The following is a 7,574-nucleotide window of genomic DNA, read 5'->3' as shown; positions in this document are numbered from 1 at the left end:
TGAAATATACTTGATTTTATTGACAAAAAGTGAGTCATCTATTGATTCGAGACAATTACCATATCATATGGCATAGTTCACTTTATGTACTTAGTCTACCTGTAAACTTGCACAGCACAACCAATTAAAATAATGTTTAAAATGATGTACATGGGTGTATTTTGACAAAAGGACGTTTATTTTTAGCACTCAAAGACCATACGTTGCGCCACAGAACTAGAATGGGATTCTATTTAGGGTAGCACCCCCCTATCCTAAAAAAAAACAGCAGGATAAATACATTACTTAAAACAGGCCTCTAATTTCTTATCATGTTACTTGGATACTGTCATCTCATCACAGGTTTGAGGCTGTAACCTTACAATCAATGAATGCAAGGCTACTCACTGTGTCAGGGAAGGTCATACTAGGTAAAACACAATAAGTGGTTAAAATTGTTTCCAGGTCAATTCTTTTGCAAGTCATTTTGAATTATTGGGACTATCTGAACAATGGTGATTTAAAGTGATGGATCATTTCAGCCAGTAGTTTTGAAAGTGGAGCCCACGAACCAAAAGGCGTCCTCGTCCATTTCATAAAATATGTTACGCCCTGCAAAATACTTGAATTCCCAGATCCATAAGAGAAGCCAGCTCAGTGAGGGTCTATTTTATATATTTACACATCTGTGGAGAATGAGGAGAGTGCTGTCCATTGTCATTCTATTGGGTTAAGGTCGCCATCTAGTGGACTATCTAAGTAACACATATAACACACGACAAGTGACAAGTTGCGGTAAGATCTGTAAAAATGAATATCCGCCTATGTTAAGTTTATGTTCCCTTGTCTGTGTAATTCCTTTTTTGTATTTCCCCTTTTTCATAAATGTAGTGTTTCAAAACGATCTGTGACACTGTTTACCTTCTTACTCATCGGGCCAGTTTCCCAGACAGATTATGCTCGTTTTGGACTAGAATTGAGGATTTTCATTGAGAAGCTCCATTGAGAAGGCGTTTTAGTCCAGGAAAGTATCTTCTCTGCAGTTGCAGACTAGCTGAGTAAGTTTAACTACCTGGTGTAAGAGTGATATAATGTCATGTAAAATGATCAGTACAACAAAAAGTCCCTTTGTGGTAGAGTGATTACAAACTATGCCTTAAAACAGATATGTGACTGTACACATGCGGACTGTCTTGGCATGTATTAGAGGTGACTCCCTCTTAGCACAGGCCCCAGGACTGCTGTTGTCAAACCAGTCCGATATCATTCCTGCATCAGGCACAGCACACAGTGCCCTGGGCCAAACAGCCTGCTGCCTATGTTTAACTAACACCCAATGATGGGAATGTTTGCTTTTTATCTCTCTCTACCTGCATACCAGCATTCAGGGTGCCAATGCAGCTTAAATCACTATACAGGCAAATTTTATTTTTATTTAACTAGTCAAGTCAGTTAATAACAATTCTTATTTACAATGACGGCCTTCCCCAGCCAAACCCTAACCCGAACGATGCTGGGCCAATTCTGCGCCGCCCTATAGAACTCCCAATCAGATGTGATACAGCCTGGAATCGAACCAGGGTCTGTAGTGATGCCTCTAGCACTGAGATGCAGTGGCTTAAACCGCTGCGCCACTCGGGAGCCCAAATAATATGTTTCCGATCCACCACTTATAGTGAGGGGGTAGCCGAAATGAGATTATACTGACTGTCAAATGGTTTTTGCAAATGGAAATCATAACATCAATGACAAATGTTTATTAGTCAAAGTCGTCGCCGTTTTTAATCTTGTTCTCATGCAGAAACCAAAAGGTGTGGCACCATACAACCACACCAGCTTTAGTTTAATGTAAAGGAACGTGACAACAGATTCAGAGAGAACTCTCAAGCCAACCTAATCAGAGAAAACTCTCAGATTCAGAGAGAACTCTCAGATTCAGAGAGAACTCTGAAGCCAACCTAATCAGAGAAAACTCTCAGATTCAGAGAGAACTCTCAAGCCAACCTAATCCGAGAAAACTCTCAGATTCAGAGAGAACTCTCAAGCCAACCTAATCCGAGAAAACTCTCAGATTCAGAGAGAACTCTCAAGCCAACCTAATCCGAGAAAACTCTCAGATTCAGAGAGAACTCTCAAGCCAACCTAATCCGAGAAAACTCTCAGATTCAGAGAGAACTCTCAAGCCAACCTAATCAGAGAAAACTCTCAGATTCAGAGAGAACTCTCAAGCCAACCTAATCCGAGAAAACTCTCAGATTCAGAGAGAACTCTCAAGCCAACCTAATCCGAGAAAACTCTCAGATTCAGAGAGAACTCTCAAGCCAACCTAATCCGAGAAAACTCTCAGATTCAGAGAGAACTCTCAAGCCAACCTAATCAGAGAAAACTCTCAGATTCAGAGAGAACTCTCAAGCCAACCTAATCAGAGAAAAGGGGAGGGGGACTCACCTGGAACATGTTACTCAAATTCCATAATCTTTCCCTCCTTTCTTATCAACTGAAACAAAAAATAACTTCATAATTTAGCACGACACCTAATATTTCGACTGACACTTCATGGTATACTGCATGAGATGAAATACTACAATGAAATAAGTCATGAATCTTTCTTCGTAGCCTACACATGAGGTTTCAGCTAGACATGGACAAACATTGACAAAATGGCACTTAATTGCAGAATAGTAGAAACAAGGTAAACAATGCATTATGTGTCAATGGTAATTGATAACCATAACGTTTTAGGGGGAAATAGCAGACTAGGGAGAACTAATAACTAATTTCACACATTTTGAGGCAACACTCAAAGGCTGGTTTAATTAGGTACAGAGGTGCTTGTCTGCCTTGACACATCCAATGCCTTTGACCACCCTTACCTGAAGATGTGCCCAAGGCCTATTAACTCAAGTTAAGAAAAACCTGTAAAAGGCATGAATAAAAGGAATGGCATTTGGAATGGCAAATTCATTTGGTAAAAAAAATATATTTTTGGTCTCGCCGTCTCGCCATCCCCTTACAAAAACAGATTACAGTCAGAGTGAAGTATGACGCAAATACTGCGTCCAAAATAAGTTTTTTTTACTGCAGCAATTTTGGTGTATAACTGCAGTACACTGCAACTACTGCGTCAAAAAAAAAAAAAAAAAACTCCACAGTCGACTGCAGTTACTGCACTTTCAAAACTCAATTGAAAAAGTGTCCGGGGTGACTGTTTTGAGTTGGCTGTCCTCTCCAATGATGAATGCGCGAAAGTTGCGCTGATTCAACTGGGCGTGTGTCTTTTCCCATGTCTCAACAAGGCATTGTTCTAGTTTCGGCACGGCTGCATTTACTTTCAATTCTCACGGAAGACAAGCCATACAATGAGTGACTGCTCTTCATAAACATTCTCGCTGCCTAGTTGACATTTACATGATTATTTAAATGGAACATTTGACCACACCGACGCCACGGCAGGTGAGTTAGCCCTACGCACACCTTGAACTGTCGGCATGTCCTATTGTATTCATTGCCGTACGTCGTGTTCCTTGAACATTTTCGTTCTCTAGCCTGTGTATTCCTAGTGTTTTAATAGTAATTCCAAGTGTATGACTCTGATTTAAAAAGTTGAATCGGCACAGGTAAACCTTTTTGCGGGCCAACACCTGAATAACCTGTCACTAACCTACACATGACTGAAGCAATGGCTCCTTCAAAAACGCTAAACTGTCGTAAAATCCTTAATATATGTAACTGGTATAGTCATTGCATTGATAATGCCACATGGAATTACTTATTGCTTCAAGATAACGTTTATACCGTAGGCCTACATGTATTTGATAATAGCAATGAACCATGATATTGTTGTATTGCAAAGGTGGCAACCACAATGCATGATAAGGCATGCACTAATGATACAAATATCCACCTAGGACTGTAATAAATGGACAACAGTAGTTTACCTCTCTCACAGAGTCCTTTCCAAGTGTTACAAGTTGCCCACACAGCTAGAAACCTTGCCTGAGATGTGCCAAACAGATTTCAGTCATTGTTTCTGGTAGTGTGTGTAGCAAGTACGTCAACAGGTGTCAAGGCCTCCGGTTTTAAGTTGGAGATTGGAGACAGTCCTAATAACCTGACGAGTGTGATTGGGCCGGTTACCCGGACCCAGAATAAACCTAGTTCTAGACTAAAAAGCATTGTCAATGGAGAATGTTTTAATCTGTGTCTGGGAAACGGCCTTTACTGCGTTTAAGACTCATACATACTGTTGTAGCCAGGGGGCAGTGGCGTGTCTCACATTTTTAAAAACCTTGACGATGTACGTGTGCAGTCTCAGTGGGAGACTCTCAATTGCATACACTACACTTCACATCCTCTCCCCATCTCCTTCTCAAAACCCATTGGAGGGGTAAGGTCAGACGGACCTCTGTCTTCCTCATCCAATGGGTTTTGAGGAGCCGAGGAGAGAGGACGCGAGAAGTACACAATTGACATTCTCCCACAGACTCCCATAGGTTGTCAAGGGTTTGTTTCTCCCCCAGATGTTGTAACATGCAAGCAAACCATCAGTACAGGATCATCTCAATTGCGTACTCCTCTTGTCCTCTCCTCACTTCCTTCTCAAAACCCATTGGATTAGAAAGCCAGAGGTCCCTCCCCTCTGAGCTTCTCTTCAATGGGTTTTGATAAGGAGGTGAGGAGAGAGGACACGAAGAGTACGCAATTGAGAAAATTCCAATGTCTGGTATGTTGGCGAACCAGCTCTACTGAAGCACTCAACCCTCCTTCCTCATTAAACTCACAGGGAAGAGCTACATGGGTGAATGTACTTTCCCTGATGACCGCAACCCAGCATGACTCACTTTTTTATATTTGATCAAATTGCTATGAACTCATCGCAAGGTTGCTCCTCTCAACATTATCATGAAAACCAAATGAGTACGTAAATACAACTTGAAACAGATTTTAGGCTATTTGATTTGTTAATCTGGAGATGGACAATGATAGTTTTTAGCAAAAAAATGTATTTTGCTGACAATTTCTTGTAGGATACTGTAACAAAACATTAAGGACACCTGCTCTTTCCATGACATAGATTGTGTGCCATTCAGAGGGTGAAATATTTAAGTGCCTTTGAACAGGGTATGGTAGTAGGCGCACCGGTTTGTGGCAAGAACTGCCACGCTGCTGGGGTTTTCCCCACACTCAGCAGTTTCCTGTGTGTATCAAAAATGGTCCACCACCCAAAGAACATCCATCCAACTTGACCCCTCTGGGAAGCATTTCAGTCAACATGGGCCAGCATTCCCGTGGCGCGCTTGACACCTTGTCGAGTTCACGCCCCGTAAAAAAATGTAGGCTGTTCTGAAGAAGAAGAAAAAAGGAGGGGGTGAAACTCAATATTAGGAAGGGGTCCTTAATTTTTTGTGTACACTTTTCTTCTGCATTATCATGAACATTGAAGAAAAAAAAGTGAGCAAATTTCACCGTTCAAACAAGGAAAAAATGTGCTCATTTTTTTTGTCATTTCAATCCATAATGATTTGAGAACCATTTTACCTCCGTGCCCAGCAAGACTTCGTATATGCAAACAGTCGCAGGCCTAACAGTGAAAACAGGTTACACTTGTAACCAACTGGAGATACTCATTTGGTACAGTTGCCTTGTAATGCAAATACTGATCAGGAGTCAAGCGTGTCATTACTGGTAAATATCTCGCAACAGCTTAGTTAGAACAAACACAAGTGTGAACAGAGATTACAATTAGACTAGGCCTACATAAGACGTGGCTTTGTAACATTTGCCACTTTCTTTTCACCTGGTCGGTGTCACAGGATTATGAGGGGCGCAACGTTGCGGAGTGTTCAGATAGCGTTATGTGATTTAGAGCAAACGGAATCTTTTATTCAACGTTTGCCTAGTGAACGTGACCGAGGTCTTAACTTGTAGGCTAGAAGATGGAATTGGCCTTGGATAGTACTGTGTGTTGCAGACAGCCTTCCTCTATTCCACAATGTGGTGCAGGCAAAACCAGGGCATCAACAGAATGTTGCAATAAGTGTATACATGTCCTCTCTCTACAGGTTAAGTGGGGAATCCCACCCAGACCAACCCCTTTCCCCCCTGACAAGAGACTGAAAGATGGAATGTAGCACAACACCTTCAGTGTAGCCTTAGAGAGTATGGTTGACTTTACACTGACATATTTCATACTTATGCGTTGATTGTCAACTCTTCTGCAATACGATTTTCCAGTCACGTCTCGTACAATATCTGTAACTCACTGAATAAATACTGTAAGCAAATTCCTAGGAGTCTGAATCTTGATTGATTCTTTTCGAGGGGAGGTACAGTAATAGCACCCACATGCGCCTCGAAATATTTAGGCTAGTTGGGGCCACACACAAACCATTCACTTGTGCGCCTTGCATCATGTTTTTAGTCTTGATAGAAATGTGATATAGAACCCGGGCCTGAAGTTAGAATACAAGTGACGCCACAGAATTGGACATGCAAATATTGTTTTGAAATGGTAAAAGCAAAACCTTTATTCAGTTCATGATACAAAACAATCTCAGTTACAGTAAGCGCCAACACACATCGTAGTCTTTCTGATTTGTAGACCGACCACATACAGGCCCTGGATCGCGAAACAGTTCAAACTTTACTCGAATTCAGTTCGTTTTGCACTCGCAGCATATAGCACAAATCGGTATACAGCAAATCACCAATATGCACTCGCTATCGGTTCAGATAATGTACGTGTTCTAATTTGATATCCAATATGTCCACAAGGTGATCCTATTATCAGACGAAAGGGTATATACACATCCCTTAGTTCTGGGAGTTTTACACCGATCCTCCTCCACTGTCATGAACTTAAAGAGCAGAGATTCCCCCGTTTATCTACAAGTCCCTGACAATAATCATCCTTATGGCACAAATCTCATCTCAGAACATTTTACACCTCAAAATGTCTTGATGCGTACAGAAGAGTCTCGGGGCAGATGAAACCAACTTGGGACAAAGCACGCCAACACCATCGGACTTGGATAAAGAAACTCAAGTCAATGGGGGGGAACAATGTAAAATACGACAGGATCATAATTAAACGGTTTTCAAACTGGGAACAGTGTCTGATTACTCTTTCCACCTGTGCGTTTAACATGTGGCGCAATGTGTGCGTGTCCCAAATGGCACACATTTCCCCCCTAGAGCACTATGGGTCCTGGTCAAAAGTAGTGCACCACATAGGGAATAGGGTGCAATTTGGGAGGCATACTATATCCAAAAGTCCCTATAGTCTCCTGTAACCCCTTTGATACATGTATCTCTATTACAGTATGACGTCTGATAAGTGTGTTCTCTGTTCCCACTGCCCACTATTGTGATCTTTTATTTCAATATGAAAAGAAAATGACTCAACTGGCCACAGAGCAGTAAACCCTTTCACACAGCTGTCCGAGTCAATAGGTCCCTTTGAGTAGAATGAAATCAGTTTCCCTGTTAATTCTGTGGATGACAAACTTCCCTCCACTCTCATATGCATGTCTACCCTGGGAATGTTTACTCATGTGACACAACCCTCTGTCAGAGAGGAGTGGTATGGGTGTGTG

At 41.6% G+C, this 7,574-nt stretch overlaps 1 protein-coding gene and 1 long non-coding RNA gene across 3 annotated transcripts in view; one reads left to right on the top strand and one right to left on the bottom strand.

The window, feature by feature from the left end:
* Positions 1-3,136: 3,136 nt before the first annotated feature.
* Positions 3,137-6,267, top strand: LOC106613516 (uncharacterized). The gene is made up of 2 exons (XR_001330497.3): positions 3,137-3,432; positions 6,042-6,267. It is a non-coding gene; the product is annotated as an uncharacterized LOC106613516 (long non-coding RNA).
* A 210-nt stretch (positions 6,268-6,477) lies between these two features.
* The window catches only part of ccdc50a (coiled-coil domain containing 50a), a 37,369-nt gene continuing 36,272 nt past the window's right edge, over positions 6,478-7,574 (bottom strand). For both annotated transcript variants that reach the window (XM_045687328.2, XM_045687329.2), the window contains one exon: positions 6,478-7,574. This exon is cut by the window's right edge and continues 1,398 nt beyond it. The gene's annotated coding sequence lies outside the window, so the exon portion shown is untranslated.

The sequence above is a fragment of the Salmo salar genome, chromosome 10 (assembly GCF_965601325.2).
Source record: "Salmo salar chromosome 10, fSalSal1, whole genome shotgun sequence".
In the NCBI taxonomy this organism is placed as follows: Eukaryota; Metazoa; Chordata; class Actinopteri; order Salmoniformes; family Salmonidae; genus Salmo; species Salmo salar.
The sequence above is the reverse complement of the archived record's forward strand: the minus strand, read 5'-3'. Positions and strand labels throughout refer to the sequence as shown.